The following is a 20,583-nucleotide window of genomic DNA, read 5'->3' as shown; positions in this document are numbered from 1 at the left end:
AGGCACCACCCACAATGTTTGTTAGTGATGTTTTAATAGTTTTGTTCTTGAACACTCAGTGGAGAACTGACCAAGTGCATCTACACCTGAACTCACAGGTGAGTTCTGAAAATGGGAAACCTCCATGTTGGCAAAGGATACACTGTGAAAAACCACCCATGTCTCACCCAGGTGGAAAAAAGTTCAGAAAATAAATGAGACCTTTAAATTCACCTTATTACTTTCTCACCTCAGGGGATATCATCTATCTCTGAATACAGGAATATACATGGTACTGGGTCTTGGTCTTTCAGATCTTTTTCTTGCCCCCAGTCTGTTTGTATCTTTCAAAATAGAGTTAATTTTGCATTAGTTACATGCTAAGCATTGATTTAAAAAAGCACTAGCCAGAAGCCAGAGAAATTTCTGTCATAATTAAAATCGTATCCTGTAAGAACAAACAAAAGTGGTTACATATTATGCCATTATAAGTGTTTACATTTTGTTCATTGTTTACTACATAAGATACTGTTCGTCTTCTGTATTCATCTGGATGAACTCAGTAATGCTGTGGTGACAAGCTACACACCTAAGTAGCTTATGTCTTGGTCACATATAGTCTAGGTGACCCATCAGAGCAGTTTTTGTCTGCACAGTGGCCCAGCATTCGAGGCTCCTGAAGTTCTCAGACATCTCCATTTTGACCTGTGATTCTGTAATCACTGAGGTGAGCAATGCACCAGCTCAGAAATGTTTCTTTTCTGCCCAATTAGCACTGGTGTTATACACAAATTGATAAACGATTGAATACTACATCTGAAACTAATGATGTACTATATGTTGGCTAATTTAATTTAAATAAATTAAAAAAATGAAAAAATGAAAAAAAAAGAAACGTTTCCTTCTGGAAGTGACACATATCACTTCTGTTCATATTTCATTTGCCAAAGCCAGTCATATAACCAAAGCAAACTTCAGAGGACAAGAGAGTGCAAACATTCATTGACACAGAAGTAGAGAAGAACTGGAAACTTGGGAACATTAGAAATCTCCACCGGTCATCCACAAGTAATGCCACATGTCACCCTGTTCAAACAAAGCCAATATACTAGTGGATTATGTTTTTTCGATATATTAATTTATGATTGATCATGCAGTTCTTGACTACCCACACTGAATCAACTTATTCTTTCCAATCTGTAGTAAAAAATGTAAAACAGTCATCATGTTGTACACATCCAAACACATATGCATACCTTGAAAAGCTTCCAACTTTGTTTTTTTTTTAAAGATTTTATTTATTTATTTGACAGAGAGAGACACAGCGAGAGCAGGAACACAAGCAGGGGGAGGGGGAGAGGGAGAAGCAGGCTCCCTGCTGAGCAGGGAGCCCAATGTGGGGCTCGATCTCAGGACCCTGGGATCATGACCTGAGCCAAAGGCAGACGCTTAACCGACTGAGCCACCCAGGCGCCCCGAAAAGCTTCCAATTTTCAACTGGAATACAGAGCTAAATACCCCCACCTTACTAAAATAACAGAATTAATATGATAAAATAATTAGAATAGCAAAAAAAAAAAGTAGTCATTAAATATCTAGCTGTACTCAACAATGAGAAGTCTTTACTGGACCAGGAACTCTGAAAAATTGCCAAGAGAAAGTGAAAGGGAAGCAATGATGTCAAAATGAGGCCTCAATGAAAAGATACAACCCAGGGCCCACTGGGAACTTTTCCTAAGGAAAGATAGTTATTAGAGCAATTAGTACATGATAAAATCTTTTGAGTGAAGTTTTCCCAATTAGAAAATAACATTCGTTGAAGCCACTGAAGTTTGGAGTAATTTATTGTAGTACATTATTGCATAAAAGCTTAACTAGTAGGAGAGTCAAAGCCAATTGTTTAGAGCAAACATGCTAAACATGCTTTAGTTAAGTAGATAATAGTTGATTATAAAATAATTACTCACCTCAATACATCTATTGACCATCTACCTACATGCCATGTAAGATACTATTCACTATTCAAAAATTAAGTATGAACATTATTAAACAGATCCTACATTAATTTCTTAAAAAATTGGGCTATTTTTCTTTAATGCTTTGTAAAAGTACATTCATGCCCATTCATGTGCAGATAATAGTATTTTGTATTATACTGATTTTTAAAAAGTTTTTTTTTTTTAATTCTAGTTAACGTACAGTGTGATATTAGTTTCAGGTGTACAATATAGTGATTCAACACTTCCATACATCACCCGGTGCTCATCACAAGTGCACTCCTTAATCCCCATCACCTATTTAACTGGTTTTTAGAAAGCTTAAAAAGTTAGATTTTAATTTTTTTTTTTTTTAGAGAGGGAGAGAGGGGGAGGGACAGGCAGAGAAGGAGAGAAAGAATCCCAAGCAGGCTCCATGCCCAGTGTGGAGCCCTGACACAGGGCTTGATCTCAGGACCCTGAGATCATGACCTGAGCCTAAATCAAAAGTCAGACGCCCAACTGACTGAGCCACCCAGGTGCCCCAGGTTTTACTGTTAGTTAAGAATCTAAATAATCATAATTTTATTCTTCTAACGCCAGTTTTTCAGCGTTTGTATAAATTGAAGTATTGAGAATATTGATCTGAAAATATTGTTGAAAACAAGTAAACATCTTCAAAATATACAGTAGAAGATCACATGCTCACAGTGTACCCCACATTGAGGGGTTTGAGTTGAAAGGGGAGGAGTTAAATAAGGCACTGACTGCATTTTTTAAATGGTTGAAAAGTAAGCCTAGTGTTAAGTTTATGTTCCTTTTTTTTAGATGGCTTTATTGAACTTTAATTGACTGCATTTCTTTAGGTTGAAAAATAAGCCTAGTGTTAAGTTTATGTTCCTTTTTTTAGATGGCTTTATTGAACTTTAATTGACATATAAACTGCACTAATTATAGTCCATAATATGATACATTTTGACATGTGGATATAGCAATGAAACCATCCCCATAGTCAAGACAGTGACCACATCTGTCGTCTCTAAGGCTTCCTCCTGCTCATATGTAATCCCTTCCACATACCACATTCTCTTGGTAAAATGAAACTTTCAGATTCCATTGTAAATTATCAGGTCTCTCACTTAGCAGGCTCCCAATAAATTTGGTTGAACAACACTTAATTCTAGGGAATACTGTGCTTTCTTACATATATATTCACCAGAAATATCTATCAAAGTGTTTTTCAGGCGTGCAACTCTATGATGCGATTATCGTTATTATTAGCCTTTTTATATAAAAGAGGAAATAAGGGATTGGAGAGAAGTGATGGAATTGGTTCTGAATTTTAAACATAGGACCTCATAAAGTGTGTAGGCGCTCACTAAATACCCAACTGACTGAGCCACCCAGGTGCCCCATGGATTTTTTTTTTAAGTAGGCTCCACACTTGTGACCCCTGAAATCAAGAGTCACACGCTTTACCGACTGAGCTAGCCAGGCACCCTACTCATTATGAATTTTAAGAGGTGGTAGCAGAAGCAGTATTAAAGTAGCCTGACTACGGAACCCTTCTTATGCACACACAATTATTAATATCTCTAGATGTACTGTTCCTTAGAAGAGAACTTGACCTAAATGATGGCTTTTAAAATCTGAGTTTCTGTGATTCCAAACTAAGTAACAAAGACATTTTAGGAATTACTTTTGTTAATAACTTTCTTATTTCTAGAGGTTTAAAGATAAAATGAAGAAGAATTTAACCTTTGGTGTAAGGAAAAAAGTACATATACATATACGTATATATACATACATACAAAATATACGTACATACACATATGTATATGTACATACAATAAACACATATGGAATAATGGCACATAAAACTAATCACTTATGACATACCATTTTCTTGATGCAAATGAGAATTTTAAGTCTCAGCATGGGGAATAGAATGAATAAAGACTAGGTCCTCTGTCATTCTCTGCAATTATGGCCTTAATTGGCATAATTCAGAGAAGAAACATGATGTCATGGCTTAGAAAATGCTAATACCTTGTTCTTATTTTGCTGTCAGTTGTGGCTCCTTCCTCTAGGGCTCTGTGGTCCTTGTCTGTTGCTGTGGCGAGAATGTCCTTAAAAGGGTTTGCTGTACTCCTGTCTATATTCCATCTGCTTCTTATTAAAGGATCTTAGGTCCTTAAGTGCAAGTTTGGGCCGTGTATTTTCTGGTTATTACAAATCCGGTTTTGCCACTAATGAGTTGAGGCAAGGCTGAAGGTGCCCAGCAATAGACAAGGCATTTCTGTGACTTATTTATCTCCTTAACTAGTAGGAGAGAGAGTTGCCAATATATTTACCTTTAATTGCGACGTAAGATTATAGTAACTATGGTGAGGGAGTCAAAGTTTCTCATTGCAATTTTCATTGAGAAAAAATATACACATTTGTACCATTATGCCTCAAGGAGTTTCCTTAATTCGTTACTGGCAATTCTATTGTAAATCACATTTACTTTAAGAATTTCTGCTTTGAATCATTTTCACAAATATTTCTTCCAACTTCTAATATTTCAATTATGAGAAAAAGAGATCTGCTGAAATATAAAGCACAGAATGGACAAGAGACTCCTGTCCATTTCCTTGAAAACTTCCTTGCTAAGGATGTCAAGACAGTGAACAGATTCCTCTATTTATTGACTCATTCAGCAAACATTCACTCTTTGGACACCTATAGTCATGTCAGACATGTGAAATTTTTATAAGCAAATTATTTAAAAACCCTGTGCATTTAACATGTAAGATCAAAGATGAAATCAGTACAAATAGCTTTTGGCAGAGCTTGAAGTAAAACCTAAGCCTTTTGATTTAGAATTCTTGCTCATCTTACTCTATCCAGAACCTGGGAAAACCCCTGCTTCTATAATTTTATACATAGAGGCTTCCAAAATCCTGCTACTTGGAAATGCCAAAGTCTCTATGGAGCACCCAATTCTACTACAGATAAACCTGTATCATAAATTCCCTGGGCATAGAGTACAAGAAGCAAAAGTGCTTTGTCTAAAACCTGGATCAAATGCAGGTAATTCAGTATATAAATGACTTAGCGCCACCTGCCAAGTTTACCAAGGATATTAGAATCTGTATCCATTTGATTAGTTACATTAGTGGCAGTTGAAGTCATCATCTAATTAGGCTTTTAGATATCCATTGTCATTCTTAAAGACCCATTCACCTTCTACACAGGTCGATGTAGAAAAACAGGTGGAAATGTGATAGGAATTACTTTCTTTACATCATTCAAGTTCTTAACAGCGAAGTGACACTAATATCTGCAATTAGTTCCAAGAATAACTGTCCCTTTGGATATATTCTCTAGGTTTGTGTTGCATAGTTTCAGTATCAGAGACTCAGAAATTAACCTTTTGATCACATTGACCCTTAACCTATAGGTTAAGGGAAAAAATGGCAAACATGGAATGGATTTGAGGCTCCTGCTGAGCCTCCTGTGAAGTAGAATTTGATTAAGCCCTAAGTTCTGACTCTAATCTTTGAATTGCAGTGACTTTCCTGTTATTCAATCATTAGTGACACCTCAGGATCAATGTTCTATTCTGGAAAGGTTCCTGTTCCCCAGTGCCAATTATCTTGGAAAATAATTGCATGCTCTTTTGTGAAAATGTAGAAAGAAAACATTCTCAATGTATTTGTAATGTTGCAGTGTCCTTCCTAGAGATCAAGGGTGGTTCTTTGAATTAAGATAGAGCTTACTCGGGGTGCCTGGTTGGCTCAGTTGGTTAAGCGACTGCCTTCGGCTCAGGTCATGATCCTGGAGTCCCTGGATCGAGCCCCGCATTGGGCTCCCTGCTCGGCAGGGAGTCTGCTTCTCCCTCTGACCCTAACCCCTCTCATGTGCTCTCTCTCATTCTCTCTCTCTCAAATAAATAAATAAAATCTTAAAAAAAAAAAAAAAAAAGATAGGGCTTACTCTAGGTTTGAATTTCATCAAACTGAGAGAACAATTATTAGCACTCTCAATCAAATTACTTCCTTTTATCCTGGGCATCCATATTAATCAGTTCATCTTGTTCTTTTTTTTTTTTTTTAATTTTTTTATTGTTATGTTAATCCCCATACATTACATCATTAGTTTTAGATATAGTGTTCCATGATTCATTGTTTGTGCATAACACCCAGTGCTCCATGCAGAACGTGCCCTCCTCAATACCCATCACCAGGCTAACCCATCCTCCCACTCCCCTCCCCTCTAGAACCCTCAGTTTGTTTTTCAGAGTCCACTGTCTCTCATGGTTCTTCTCCCCCTCCGATTTCCCCCCCTTCATTCTTCCCCTCCTGCTACATTCTTCTTCTTTTTTTCTTTCTTAAGATATATTGCATTATTTGTTTCAGAGGTACAGATCTGAGATTTAACAGTCTTGCACAATTCACAGCGCTTACCAGAGCACATACCCTCCCCAGTGTCCATCACCCAGTCACCCCATCCTTCCCACCCCACCCCCCACTCCAGCAACCCTCACTTTGTTTCCTGAGATTAAGAATTCCTCATATCAGTGAGGTCATATGATACATGTCTTTCTCTGTTTGACTTATTTCGCTCAGCATAATACCCTCCAGTTCCATCCACGTCGTTGCAAATGGCAAGATCTCATTCCTTTTGATGGCTGCATAATATTCCATTGTGTATATATACCACATCTTCTTTATCCATTCATCTGTTGATGGACATCTTGGCTCTTTCCACAGTTTGGCTATTGTGGACATTGCTGCTATAAACATCGGGGTGCACGTACCCTTTCGGGTCCCTACTTTTGTATCTTTGGGGTAAATACCCAGTAGTGCAATTGCTGGATCATATGGTAGCTCTATTTTCAACTTTTTGAGGAACCTCCATACTGTTTTCCAGAGTGGCTGCACCAGCTTGCATTCCCACCAACAGTGTAGGAGGGTTCCCCTTTCTCCACATCCCCGCCAACATCTGTCATTTCCTGACTTGTTAATTTTAGCCATTCTGACTGGTGTGAGGTGGTATCTCATTGAGGTTTTGATTTGGATTTCCCTGATGCCGAGCGATATAGTTCATCCTGTTCTAAAATTGTTGTCCTTCTTCCTTAGAATCCATTCCCATACATGTTTCTCTCTTTCTCTTTTTCGCTTATATAGTTAGCAAGTTCCATATTTCTTTTAGTTGTAAGATTGCTTTTCCCAGGTTTGAAATTGTGTTGCCCCCACTCCAGGGCAAGCTGGCTTAGGTCCAGAGCTACAGACCTAACTGCCTTCCGTTACGTGATTAGAACACTACCCTTGGAACCACTCATTAGTACTGCATCCAGACCCTATATACTGCCACCATTGTCATGAGTATCTGACCCCTTTGACTTTTATAGGAGACTCCCACCCAGACATGCATTAGATCGAATGCCTTATACCAAGAAGATGACTAATATTTACCACATTTTATAGGTGGAGAACTGCAAGAAAATGAGAAGTTCTTATTAACTTTGTATCTTCATTCTGATCATTTGTGCTTTTATCAGTTCCTTTAAAATGTCTTCTCTCTCAAGACTCTCACTAATATATGACTATAAAAATAAATTGGTCTAATTTATTTAAGATGGGCTGAGTAGTTCTAACAAAAGCCTATATTTTATGTGAAGTATGCAGGGATTTTCCTCCACTCTCACAATCTGTAGTAGTAATGAAATCTGTAGCTAAAAATTTCATGGAACAGGAACAACTTAGTGGTTATGGCAGCGATGCATATTTTGGGAGATACTGATGGCTACGGTACTGAGAATTTTCAAGTCAGTTTGGAAATAAAACATTTAAATATATATTAGAAATGTAATAAAAATTTATTATGGTCTTAAAAAGTTTTACCATACTGATGATAAAAAGAAATCATATTTCTTTTAGTTATAATGTAAAATTATTTATTAAGACAGTCTTACTATTTCTTGAAAATATAGTTTTAAAAAGTAATCACTTAGCATGGGATTCTTTGCTATGACCAAATCTTCATGTACTAGTTGTTATTTTTGCAAATTATCTTTTAATATCATATATGATCAAGTATAAGGCAACATCATTTCCCAAATTATACCTTAAAAAAGAGATGTTTATCTTCTACTGGTGTCATTATAAATCTCTTATAATGGAACATTCATGAAAGTACTTTAATTTGATCAAAAAAGTATTTTGGGAGGAAGAAAATTTTTGCCTGAAATTACATCAATCAATGTTAGTCTGGATGCTTGGAAAAATTACCTGATAATTGGTTAAAAGGCTGGCAAAAAAATTTAAGAAAGATTCAATTATTCCTGAGCATATGACATCATAATTTGAACAGTTTGCAGATTAAAAAAATGGCAAAAGTTGGGAACAAAAACACTATTTTGGTCACATGTTTGGGGAAAATGAAGAAATCACCATATATTTGCTTATACTTACATAGTAGGCACATAAAACCTTTTATTTTGTAGCTCACTATAAAGCTAGCATTAAGCAAATATATGTCTATACATGTGCATGTATAAGACTATACTTATGTTTATACATATAATTACATATGTTGCTATATGACTATATTTATGTGACATATGTGTTTCTTTCCTATCTGCTTAGTTTTATTAAAATGGATTTATTTGTCTTTAATCAATTTGATACATAAATAATTTTGTAATTATAATTATGTTCATAATTATACTTACAGCATTTTTTGTTAATAAAGGGGTCCAATACTGGAATATGGTTTACCCACTCTACTGTGGCTTTTTTGCAAGTCAAGACTTGCATAAAGGCTATATGAAAACATTACTCATGAAACCGTTTGGTCTTTTCCCATTCAATAGTCCTTTAACATAGAAAGAATTAGACTGAGTTACAGTAATTTCCACATAAGGTCCCAGTGTATGTTCATTTCACATCCTAAGAAACTGAAGCAAAATGAAGTTAGAAGTGGGAGGTTAAGAACACACCATAGAGAGTAGATACTCTACCTCTAATTATGCGAACAAGTGTACTTTGATGTCTAAAATAGGTCTTTGTGTGTTATGTATGTAGAGTAATTTGATAGTAGAAATTCACTTACGCATATATATTTCTTGAACTTGCATCTTTAAAAGTAGTTAGCAAAACTAGCACGACCTGGGTGTCCAGTCTTGTGACTTTTAGTCATGCTGCAGGATTTCCTCAAACTGGGGAGGGGCTGATTTTCATTTGTGATTAGACAGACTATATATGAACTGAAAATCAGCAGAGGGTGGAGGCAAACCCGTGCATGACTACTTGGCAAAGACTTCCCTGCCACAGGAGAAGGGTGAGTTGGGTAACCTCTGATCTCATCAGTGAGGTTCGAGTGGCTAGACAAGATGGCAATTTTTAAGAGTATTGGGAAGGAATGAAAGGCAGTATCTTGCCCAAAAAGTTAAATCAGTGGCTCATGTCACCAAGGATAAGAGAGAAGAAACCAAAGATATTTGTTGTTTAAAGCTTTAAAATTTTCATTTTCTCTTAGAGCACCTTATAGTTTTCTTTCGTGTTCTTCACTTTATCCCCCATGCCTAGCAGAGTATCAGGCACACCTTAATAAATGTTTGTTGAGTGAATAAATGACTGCAACCCTCTTAACTCTATCATCAGGCTGCACCCCAAATTCACTTTCTCCACTGCTAACAGGTTATTATGCAAAAATATATACACATACCTTAATAAATTGTAATGTTCTGTTTATTAAAATATTTTGTTTCTCTGTTTAAGACTACTTCAATATTAACTTTATTTTGATTGAGGTAATACATCTCATAGTTTTTAAAAAATGGTGATAACTCTTTATAAACTAGCACAGATCTCCTCCTAACCCCAATCTCAATCCCCACAGTAAAACATTCGAGTCATGTTTTTCATTGTACTTGCATATTTCTAAATGGTTTGCTTATTCTGCTATTTCTTGACTTAGCAATTTTACACATTGTTTATTGACTGTTATAATGCTTGAAGACTTAGTTGTCTTATACATGTACATAGACCGTCTTTCCTTATCTCCACCCTCTATATATATTTTGGGAGGAAAGACATATTTTCCTGAAATTACATCAATCAGTGTTAGTTTGGATGCTTGGAAAATTACCTGATAATTGATGAAAAGGCAATAAATCTTCAATATTAATTTTATTCGTAAGAAAGATTTAACTGTTAATAATTATTAACAGATTTAATTGTGAATAATTATTTAATTATTAGATTTAATAGATTTAATTGTTAATAATTATTTAATTATTGCTCGCATCATAGTTTATGGTTACTCTCTTGTCAGTGTTCCCGTTATTCTGATTATATCCACATCTAACGGAGTGGTATATTATCATTATGTTTCTTTTCTCTCATAGCCTTTTCACCCCCTGGAGTTAGTCATATCCTTTTTCAAATTTGTTTAGTAAACTTTGTATCTACTGTAAGTTATTCACAAATGCCCCCAAATGATCTTTCAAACAGTGACAGTCAGAATAGTCTAACCGCTGTAATAAATAGGCCCCCAAATCTCAGTGGCTTTATATGGTATACATTTATTTCTTGCTCATGTCATGGCCCAATTTGTGGCAGCTAGGTGTTCTGTGCCAAATGATCATTCAGAGCCACACATTTCTTTCATGTTGGGGCTCTCGTGTCTTCTAAAGCCTCAGAACTCTTCACTGAGCATTGCGTCTGCCTACTAATAAGGAAAAGGGAAAGCATGGAGGATCTCCTAAGTTACTTTACAGGAATGGCCTGGAAGTAGTGCCCACATACCATTGGTTAGAACTCAATTACATGTCTCCCTACCTGCAGAGGGCTAAGAAATGAAATCTAATGGGGTGCTCAGGAAAAAGAGGACATGGACTCAGATGAGCATTTCCAGTCTCACCGCACACACATTTATCAATAATTTGTCAAATGTATATGTACATCAAATAATTCTAATTTTTTTCTTTCTTTTCTTTCTTTCTTCTTTTTTTTTTTCTTGGAGACTTTCCTACTATAATTCATCCTTCTGCTTTCTCTCTAGGCCTGCTTCACAATTGTTCTGCAGAATTCACTTTTATGTCTCCTATGTTGGACCTGCATTTCTTGGGTCCCATCTCTTTCTCTTTCTTGATTTATGAGCTTGTTTTGGAGATCCTTCTTTAAAAACAGTACAAGAAGGCCATTTTTTAATCCTGGCAGATCTGAAAATATCCTCAATCACACTTCACTGACATTTTGTTGGGGTATACAATTCTAGGTTCAAAATAATTTCATTTTTAAATGTGAAGACATTTAAAGAATCTTCTGGATCCATTATTGCTCTTGAGAAATCCAAGGCAATTCTTATTCTATTCCTTTTATGTGATCTGCCTTATGTTTCTGGAAGATGTTTTATGTTCTTCTTTTTATTCCTGGGCTTATAATATTTCAGAATGATGTATTTTGGTGTATTTAATTAATTAATTGATTTAAAAAATTCTTCTTTTGGACTTTTAGTGGAAGTTTTGATCCCAAGGATTCATAGCCTTCATTTCTGGAATCGTTTTTACACTACTTCTTTATTAAAATTTTTCATCCCTTTCTGTGTAAAAAGAACTCTTTTTCTGGAACTTTCTGAGATTCCCTTTAGTCAGAAAATTTTCCCTTTTCTAATTTTTTTTATTTCCCTAGCTTTTTGTTCTATTTTCCTGAAGATTTTTTTCATCATAATCTTAACAACCCATCTGTCAAATTTTAAAAATTTTGAGTAAATTTTCAACTTTGAGAGTTTTTTTCCTGTCTTGCATATAAATTTCTTTTTAATTCATTTTCTATAGGAGCAGAGTAAAAATATGTGTTCATCTTGTTAAACCACAAATTACTCTAGTTTACTTTCTCCAGAAAATAAACTTCTAGTCTGCTGGAGGCTGGGTTGAGCAGATGGAGGTACTTATGGTTGGTTGATTGCACGGCAGTGGGGAAGGAAGCTTTGGGTCCAAGCATTCAGTATACAGACGTTTGACCAAGCCCCTGTGTTCACCCTACCACCTGGCCTCCTTCTCTGCTGGTATTTCTGCCTCCTAGGCCCGAGCCTCCCAGGCAAATGCACAGAGAATCATCTTGCTTCTTATCCATAACCCCTCTATAGGCACGCAGAGTGTAAACTCTTCTCTTCCAAGTCAGTTACAAGCCTCCATCTGATTTACATTCTTCCAACCATCTCTTACTGTTTATTTTATCTTTTCAGGTCTCTTCTCCTTTCTATTTGTCTCTGTTATTTAATAACATTTAAAAATCCACTTATTCTTGGGGCGCCTGGGTGGCTCAGTTGTTAAGCGTCTGCCTTCGGCTCGGGTCATGATCCCAGGGTCCTGGGATCGAGCCCCGCGTCGGGCTCCCTGCTCTGCGGGAAGCCTGCTTCTCCCTCTCCCCTCCCCCTGCTTGTGTTCCCTCTCTCACTCTGTCTCTCTCTGTCAAATAAATAAATAAAATCTTTAAAAAAATAAAAAAATAAAAAATAAATAAAAATCCACTTATTCTCATGTTAGAGGAGTTTGGGGAAGGGGAGGATGAAACACATGTGATCAATTCGTCATTTTTAACTAGAAGGCTCCCATGTATGTACATGTATCTGTTTACTTCAGTTCCTTATTTATTGATTGATAAACCCATTGACAAATTGTGTCTATTTAATTTTTGCCACAGAAACTCCAGGTACAGGAAGGCATTTATTTTTGATTATGACACATGATGCTGCCCCCCTGTTTTCACTGGTTTTGCAGCATATTTTATTCTGCTCTACCTCTGGTCAACGTGGCCTTCATGAGGTGGCCCAGAATCACTTCTCTCCTGTTCTCCCACCATTCTCCTTGGAATCCCTCTTCCCACAGGGAAGGAAAAGTTCCACCACTTTCGAGTAGCTGAATAGCATTACTATATAACGTTAGTGACTCTGAGCCTCAGAACCCAAAGATGGGACTTACGTGGCAGGTGACACCAGAAGGGCCGTCCCAGCAGAAGTGGGCCCTATGAGGCAGTTGGCCACTTATCTGGGGAAGGGTGATGAGGAGAGCAGATGAGAAATGTCTGTGTTAGACTTTCTCACGGCAGGGACTTTTTCTAGAAAAAGTTGGCAGCACAGTGTAGTGACCACGCTGAGCCCTGCCTCTGGGATCAGCAAACCTGACTTCTCCCTTTATGATCTTTATGATTCTGGGCACCTTGTTGGGACTTTCTCAGTCTCCATTTCTTCTTTCTTAAAGTGGGGACAGTAAAAATAATAGATTCCTTGCCTATTTCAAAGCAGTGTGGTGAACATCAAATGAGATGATGGCTTGAATAATAGCTATTTGGATTAATGGAAGTGAACACATAAACTAGGTGAAGAATACGGATTATCACTGATTAGCACAGAAAATAATTTAAAAAAAATTTTGAGACTCATTTTAAATTAATTTGCTGCATACAATAGAATAAATTCAGAGTTATGTTCTTTCTTTTCTCTCTCTCTAGACCCACGGACATATGCTTGTTATATACCCAGATATTGTTGATGGATGCAAAACAGATTTGCATAAATATAGATTTATAAATATTGATTCCCAGTATGTATAGATTCCCATAAATACAGATTCCCAGTATATATATTTTGAAAATCTACAACCCAAACCTCCTATGCTTTCTCCTAGTAGTTCAGAATTTTTATTAATTGGACCTTACTTTAGGATAATGAAGTAGATAAGAGCTACTAAAATAACATGTATAGACAACACATACGTATATAGAATTCACTGTGCCCAGGCACTATTCTATGCACTTTGCTGATGTGAACTCATTTGCTTGCAATAACCTTATGAAGGCATTTTATCATCCCCATTTTCAAGACAAGAACATTGAGGCAGAGGAAACAGAACTTCCATATTTTCTAATAGAATAGAATCTTGTGGGACCAAATACTTTCGCCCATTGCCCTCTTCTTCTCTATTTTGGTACTGTGTGTTCACATTGGGTTTTGGTTTGGGGCTCTTCCTTCACCTCCTCCACCCACAGCACTTCTCAGGGAGATGCTCCCTAGCTGGAAACGGCAGTGCCTCCCAGATGGTCCCGAAAGCCCCCTGTCGGAACTGGGTCAAACAATTAAAATTTAAATAGCATCTCATTGTTTCCCAACAATGGTTTGGAACATTTAAATTTTCTTCACGGAGGAATAATTCAAGTGTTATTATATGTATGCAACCTTGGATTCTCCCCTTTACTGTCAGTCCATAAACTAGGGATGCCAGATTCAGTCTAAACTGTGACCTCAAGAGAGCCAGCCAGGATCTTTCTTGTGGACAGAAGGAGCCAACGTGTCTAGAACAACGTGCCACATAGTAGGTACTTCATAATTATTTATTCAGTGAATGTGGACGCTCTTGATTTCCTTTGATCTCATAGACATGACCTCTATTTACTATCCTACCGGTCTCGAGTGACGGTAGGAGGCAAACAATTAGGATGGTGTATACTGATTAATGTATTCACATTAACAGGTCCCAACTTTTAAAGCACTAATTTCGTTAGGTCCCCTTTTATTTCCCGGGGCACTTCTCTGTTCTCCACTGGCAGGTCCTTGCTCTCCCCGTTGTTAATGAGACATCCCCTGGGAGGAGAGAATGCACTGCCTTGGAAGAAGTTCGCACAGTGCCCTGGGCTCTTTGAATAAGAGATATCAAAGAAGACATGGGAAAATAGAGGAATAAAAATGAGCTCGCTGCTAGGGCTTACAGTGTGGAGAATATAACCAGGAGCCCAGCGCCTTTGAGTCACCAGCAAGATTTGCCCGAGGTGAGCTCGGCACGTCGCGTTAGGCCGGGGAGACACGCCTTCTCACACAAACCTTCCAGATCCCGGCGGCTCGGCCAACTCAGGGGTGGTGCTACACGTCCTGCCCCTGGCAGTCCCGACGGGCAGGGGCTGGGGACCGATCCCGAGCCGCAGGTTGGAAAATAAGGAGCTGTCCCCCTGAGTGTCGCCCTGTAGAGCAGATCGCGTGTGGTCGCTGGCGTGGGAGCCCCGGAGTTCAAGGGCTTGGGAGAGAGGAAGGGGACCTCTGAAACCTGACACCCAGCCCTCTCGCAGAGGAAACTTCGCAGGCTGGTGAGTTGGGGAAGCCGGGCTGTTATTGCTGGAATGCGTTCCCACCCACTCTGGGGGATCTCAGCGGCCGGCCTGCCAGAAGGAAGTGAGACGTGGATGGGGAGCTGCAGGCCGGGAGAAGGGCGAGCCGAGCGGAGCGTGTGCCCGGCGCGAGCCGGTGCGGGGCGCGAGCGCGCGGATCCGCAGCCCCCCCAGCCCCCCGGGGCGCCGTGAAGCCGCCCCGGGAGCCCCGGGGAACCCGAGCCGGCCGTGTCTGTTCGGCTATTTCCGTAGCAAACCGATGGTTAGGATTAAACAAACACCACCCCCTCCCGCCCAAAAACCGGTCACAGCAATGCCAGTTTCCTTCCATCTGTATGCCCAGACAGCCAAAATGATTAATAATAATAATAATAATAATAATAATGTGTTTAGAGAAGGGGAAGTATTTTAGTGAGCCTAGCCAGCTAAGTGATAGACATGTCTTTGCACTTCCTCAGGTGTGGTAGCAGCAGAGAAATCAAAAGTAATTTCTGTCTTCCAGGTTTTTTTTTTCGCTCAGTTATTTCCAAATTCTGATCCACGCATGGCGGCTATTAGGGTGTATGCATGTGTGCTTGTTCAAGTGGCCACAGTGCCTTAGCTTCCAAGAGTTTCCCACCCAATGCAACATAATTTAATTATTTGAAAAATGCTGAGGCAGGTGACTAGCGAAACCTGGAGGCTGTATTACTAGGGAAAAACCATGTTTGGTTAAAGTCACCACCCCTGTAACATGTTTACTGGCTTTTTATTTCAAGATTTAAAATTAAGGGTATAAGGTTCCAGTTGATTAACTCATACATTATTAAATTAAGCCCAAATTAATAAATGTGGTTCCAGGGTTACTAGCAACAAAATTATTATTTAACATAACAGGAGCTATGAATTTTAATTTGGTTCTATTTTTTAAAATGTGTACTATTCTTTTTTTTTTTTTTAAGATTTTTATTTATTTATTTGACACAGAGAGAGAGGGAGAGACAGAGCAGCAGAGGGAGAGGGAGAAGCAGACTCTCGGCTGAGCAGGGAGCCCAATGCGGGGCTGGATCCCAGGACTCTGGGATCATGACCTGAGCCGAAGGCAGCCGCTTAACAACTGAGCCACCCAGGTGCCCCAAAAATGTGTACTATTCTTAATATTTAGTTACAGTCATGCATATTCAGTGATATTATAAATAAATATATATATTTATATGCATGGTTGTATAGTTCTAAATTTGAGAAGTTAATAGAAAAGATGGACTTTGGCCTTATAGCCTTAGGCATTTAAGTTTGTTGAATTTTCAAGTTACTATAAAGTCCACATTGTAGTATTGAGAGCCATACTTGCCTTGTGCCATTCCCCCTAAAGAGTTATTTTTCATAGTTTCCTAGCCTGATCCTCTACCCATATGGGATCAGCCCTTCTTGAAGACAAGAGGGAATTTTTATGGATGACCAAAAAAGGGTCATCTTGACAGATAGTTTCATATTAATGAGGCTTTTCTGCTTAAGGATTATGGGCCTCTCATAAAATGTTACCATCATTGCTTTCGAAAGGAAAACAAAACATTTCAGATGAAACTGGATGAGCCTGTTCTCATAGTTGCCAAGAAGGAATAAAGGGAATCTGTCAAATGTAAGCAAATGACAACTCTCACAGGCCATTTCTGGAATAGGAATATTTGACCTGATAGTGAAGGTAGCCCTAATACATGGGTCTTCCCAGCTCCTTGGCACACCAGCTTATTCTAACATTACTTACTGGTTTCTGAGTTGCTTTTCATTTAGTTAACAGTTTTATTTATTTATTTATTTTTTTTTTCTGGAAAAGTGGAAGTCAGCCAAAACCCCAGGTGGTTCAGAACAGAAATCTGCTCTATTCCCACCCTCACTCTGAGAAGTTTCAGGTTAGGTTTTTGGTCTTTTAGATCAGTAGAGCATGAAACATAGACCAACTATTCACATAAAGCTCAGCTCACAATTAATCTAGTTTCTCAAGCTGATTCATCAAGGTAGCTTAACCAATAGTTAAGCTCTTAAGCAAGTAATTGTAATGTCACGATGCAGGAAAACAATCACAGTAAAAATAGATAGGACAAACCAGGTGTTTCCCATGAAGAGTATGTCACTTTCTAGAGTTGCTGTCTAAAGGAGAATGATTTTTTTACTCATTATTAGGTGTACCTGGAGCTAAAGTTTATGATATAGTAGTAGGATATAGCAACATCACTAAGCATAATAAAAGCCTATTGTAAACCCCATACATGGAGTTGAGAGTATTACTTAATTAGTTTTACATAGTCATTATTCATGTTCTCAAAATATTAACCTTCTCGCATAGGTCCTCCTTGAATGAAGGAAACTTGTCTAGATTACCAATAATGAGACTAAAACTCTGTTTAACACATAATCAAAGATATCTTTAATAAGTTGTCTTTTTAAGTAAACAACTGTTCCTTGTATTAAGAAAAATAATTTAAGTTTCTTGTTTATTTATTCAACAAATATTTATTAGTACCAAGCACTATTCTGGGCTCTGTGGACAGAACTGGGCAAAACAGAAAACAGACTAACATCCCTGGCCCCATGGAGCTTGCCTTTTACTGGGGAGACAGAGAATAAACAAGACACATGCAAGCTGAATCTATACTATATATAAGTATATATGTAAGTATATACTATACTTATACAAGAATGCAGAATGTGTCAGTGGCATGGCCCCGCGGGTGTTGAAATTTTAGATCAGGTGCCCAGGGAAAGACTTACTGTGAAGATGATCTTTGAATATTGGTCTGAAGGAAGTCAGAGAGTGAGCCACGTGGTTGTGAGGGGGAAGAGTTTTCCAGACAGAAAGGGTAACAAGCAGGGGTTTGCCTGGCATCTTCCAGGAAGCAAAGCAGCCTGCAACACCTGGAGGGGGGGCTGGGGTAACAAGAAATGGGGGAGGGGCGATAATGGGGCCACATCACAGAGGGCTTTGAAAGTCCCAAAAAACATGTTGACTTTTGATTTTTATTCTGAATGAAGTGAGAAGACACTATGATTTAGATATTGTCTATTGAAAATTCATTCAAGAGACTAGGCATACTCTGAGCCTTGGTATTCTTCTAAGCCAGTGGATAATAGAGGTTAATATCATGGAAATTACATTCTAGCTTAGAAAGATAGACACCTAAGTCAATATACAAATTAGTAATTATACAAGTTTCAGTGCTATTAGAAAAATGTAATATGAAATAATGAGAGTGACCTGGGAGGGGAAGGAGCATGCTGTATGATTCAAAGGAAAAGCCTCGGAGAAGGCCATCTTTCTAAAAGATCACCCTGGCTTTCTTGAAGAGAATGGAGCACAGGGCGAGCGGGGAAGAGAGACCAGGTAGGGGCTGTGCCAGCAGATGACAGTGGCGTAGATCGAGGTTGGAACAGTGGTCCTAGAGAGAAAGAAAGAGATTCAGGACCTGTTCGAAGACACAGCTGACAGGACTTGCTGACAAATCAGATAAGGGGTGGGTTGAAGAAAAGCAAGAATCAAAATGATCACCAGGTTTTGTATGGAGATACAACACAGATGGTGAGGTTATTTCCTAAGGTGGATAAAGCTAAGAGAAAAAACAAAGTTGGAAGGGAAATGCAGAATTCATTTTCAGTCTTTTGAGGTATGTTTAGGTATCCACTGGAAATTTTTGGATATAGAAATTGGAGCACTTGGAAGAAGTCATAGCTGCACATAGAAATTTGGGAATAAAGAGTCTATGGATGCTATTTAGACCCCTGGTCTCGAGGCTATCACTGAAGGACCACGCTCTGGCTTATTCTAACATCGAGGGGTCTTGCAGAGGAGCCAGTAAAAAACTCCCCTTTTCCCCCCAAAAGAGTGTCATCATGGAACCCAAGCCAGGAAGTGTTTCCAAAAAAAGGGAATGGTCACTTGGGTCAGATGTTGCAAAGATGCAGAGTGAAATGAGGACCAGGAAGTGATAATTGCCTGTGGCATCTTGGAATCATGGGCAACTTTGATAGAAGACAGAGTTCTTAAAATAAGGAATTCAAATAAACTAACTTTAACAAATGCTGGAAAGAGCATTTTGCAAAATCCGCAAAGAGAGACCACTAGAGAAATTCATGAGGCTACATAGAGGCTCTAGTAAAATCCATTTTAAAAAAACTGGCTTGTAGAACAGATGAACAAAGGGACACATAATTAGAAATACTTATAAAGGTGTTGTGAGCTGTCAAGATAGTATGAAGAAGAGTAAAACCCAGAGTGGGCTGAAGCCTGGAAAAAATGCTGAGGAGAGCCATTCTTCTAACATTGTTTAAAGCAAAGCGGTGAATAAGGAAGTTGATGGATGTGAGTGAAAGTAGAATTACTCAGTTTCTATTGCGCTTCCCTCTTCTTTCTACAAAAAAGAAAATGGTGTTCCAAAATGGGAAGGAATTGATAACACTAAAAGAAAATTAAAGTCAAAGGAAGTTGAGAAGTTATTGTGACCGCAAGTAACTTATTTAAATGGGAAAGAATAATGCTGGGATTGGTCAAGAAGACCTGTCTGAGGAAACTTATGTTTCAGTTGAGACTGAAAGATGTCTGGGTGCCAGGTGGGTGGGGAGTTAGGACAGAACAATCCAGACAGAGCCAAGGCCCCTGCCGAGATCTCGACCTGGGACAGAGCTTGGTGCATTCAGTGAGCTGACAGGGGGTTTAAGTGGAAGGTAGGGGGTGGAGAGAGGGGCATCAGGTGAGGCTGGAAAGACCACTCAGGAAGTCATTGCAGGAACTGGATAAAACCAAAGAAGACCAAGGAATGCACCACTCTTTAAGAATTCTTTGTTGTGGAGATGGCCTGTGCTGGGAGGTTGCACCAAAGGACCTTTATTATCCCTACTATCTTACCCTTCATCTAATCCCTGGTATTTGGGGATAAGGGCATCTCTAGAGAAATGTGAGGGCGAGATGAAAAGTGTAGAGTAAGGACCTGTGTGTGCTGTCGTCTGATGGAGAAAGCTGCATCGAGCCCCAGACTTGGTCTCCTCTGCAGACCTGGAGAAGGCCTGGTGTGCATCTGTTTCCGGTACAAACTGGGAGGAAGTCTTTGAATTCTGTGCTGTGGTTTTCTCTGTAAAACGACTGTGTGATAATAACTGAGTAAAGATGGATTTCCCTTGAATCACAAATGTTCTTCTTTCTCATTCCCAGCAGTGTTTCTAATCAAGTGTAGTCTGCATGGTTCTGACTCCTTACAGTTTGTCACTCTCTCAAAGTACACTTTGACGTTCAAAATGAACCCATGCATGAGGCCCAGGAAACCAGAAGTTAGCTTCCTATCAGTTCCTGGAAAGTGTTGAATTAGGGTGATTTTTGTGAATAAAGTCTTGAAGTCTGGTGCAATCGGTCTAAAGCAGTAATGTGGATTCTTAAAATCAATATAGTAAATATCCACATGCAAGGAGAGTCTTGGCAGCTTGAGAACAGAGAATTATTTCAAGAGAAAAGA

General features: G+C 38.6%; 1 protein-coding gene across 5 annotated transcripts in view; it reads left to right on the top strand.

Moving 5' to 3' along the window:
- The window catches only part of RAB27B (RAB27B, member RAS oncogene family), a 146,344-nt gene that overhangs the window by 75,495 nt on the left and 50,266 nt on the right, over positions 1–20,583 (top strand). The window contains exon 1 of one of the 5 annotated variants that reach the window (XM_078060282.1): positions 14,846–15,085. The exons of the other annotated variants lie outside the window; for them this stretch is intronic. The gene's annotated coding sequence lies outside the window, so the exon portion shown is untranslated. Of the gene's footprint in view, positions 1–14,845; positions 15,086–20,583 lie in introns of those variants that run through there. 5 annotated transcript variants of the gene reach the window in all.

Source organism: Halichoerus grypus, chromosome 13 (assembly GCF_964656455.1).
Source record: "Halichoerus grypus chromosome 13, mHalGry1.hap1.1, whole genome shotgun sequence".
Lineage (NCBI taxonomy): Eukaryota > Metazoa > Chordata > Mammalia > Carnivora > Phocidae > Halichoerus > Halichoerus grypus.
This window is presented reverse-complemented; position numbering and strand designations above follow the sequence as displayed.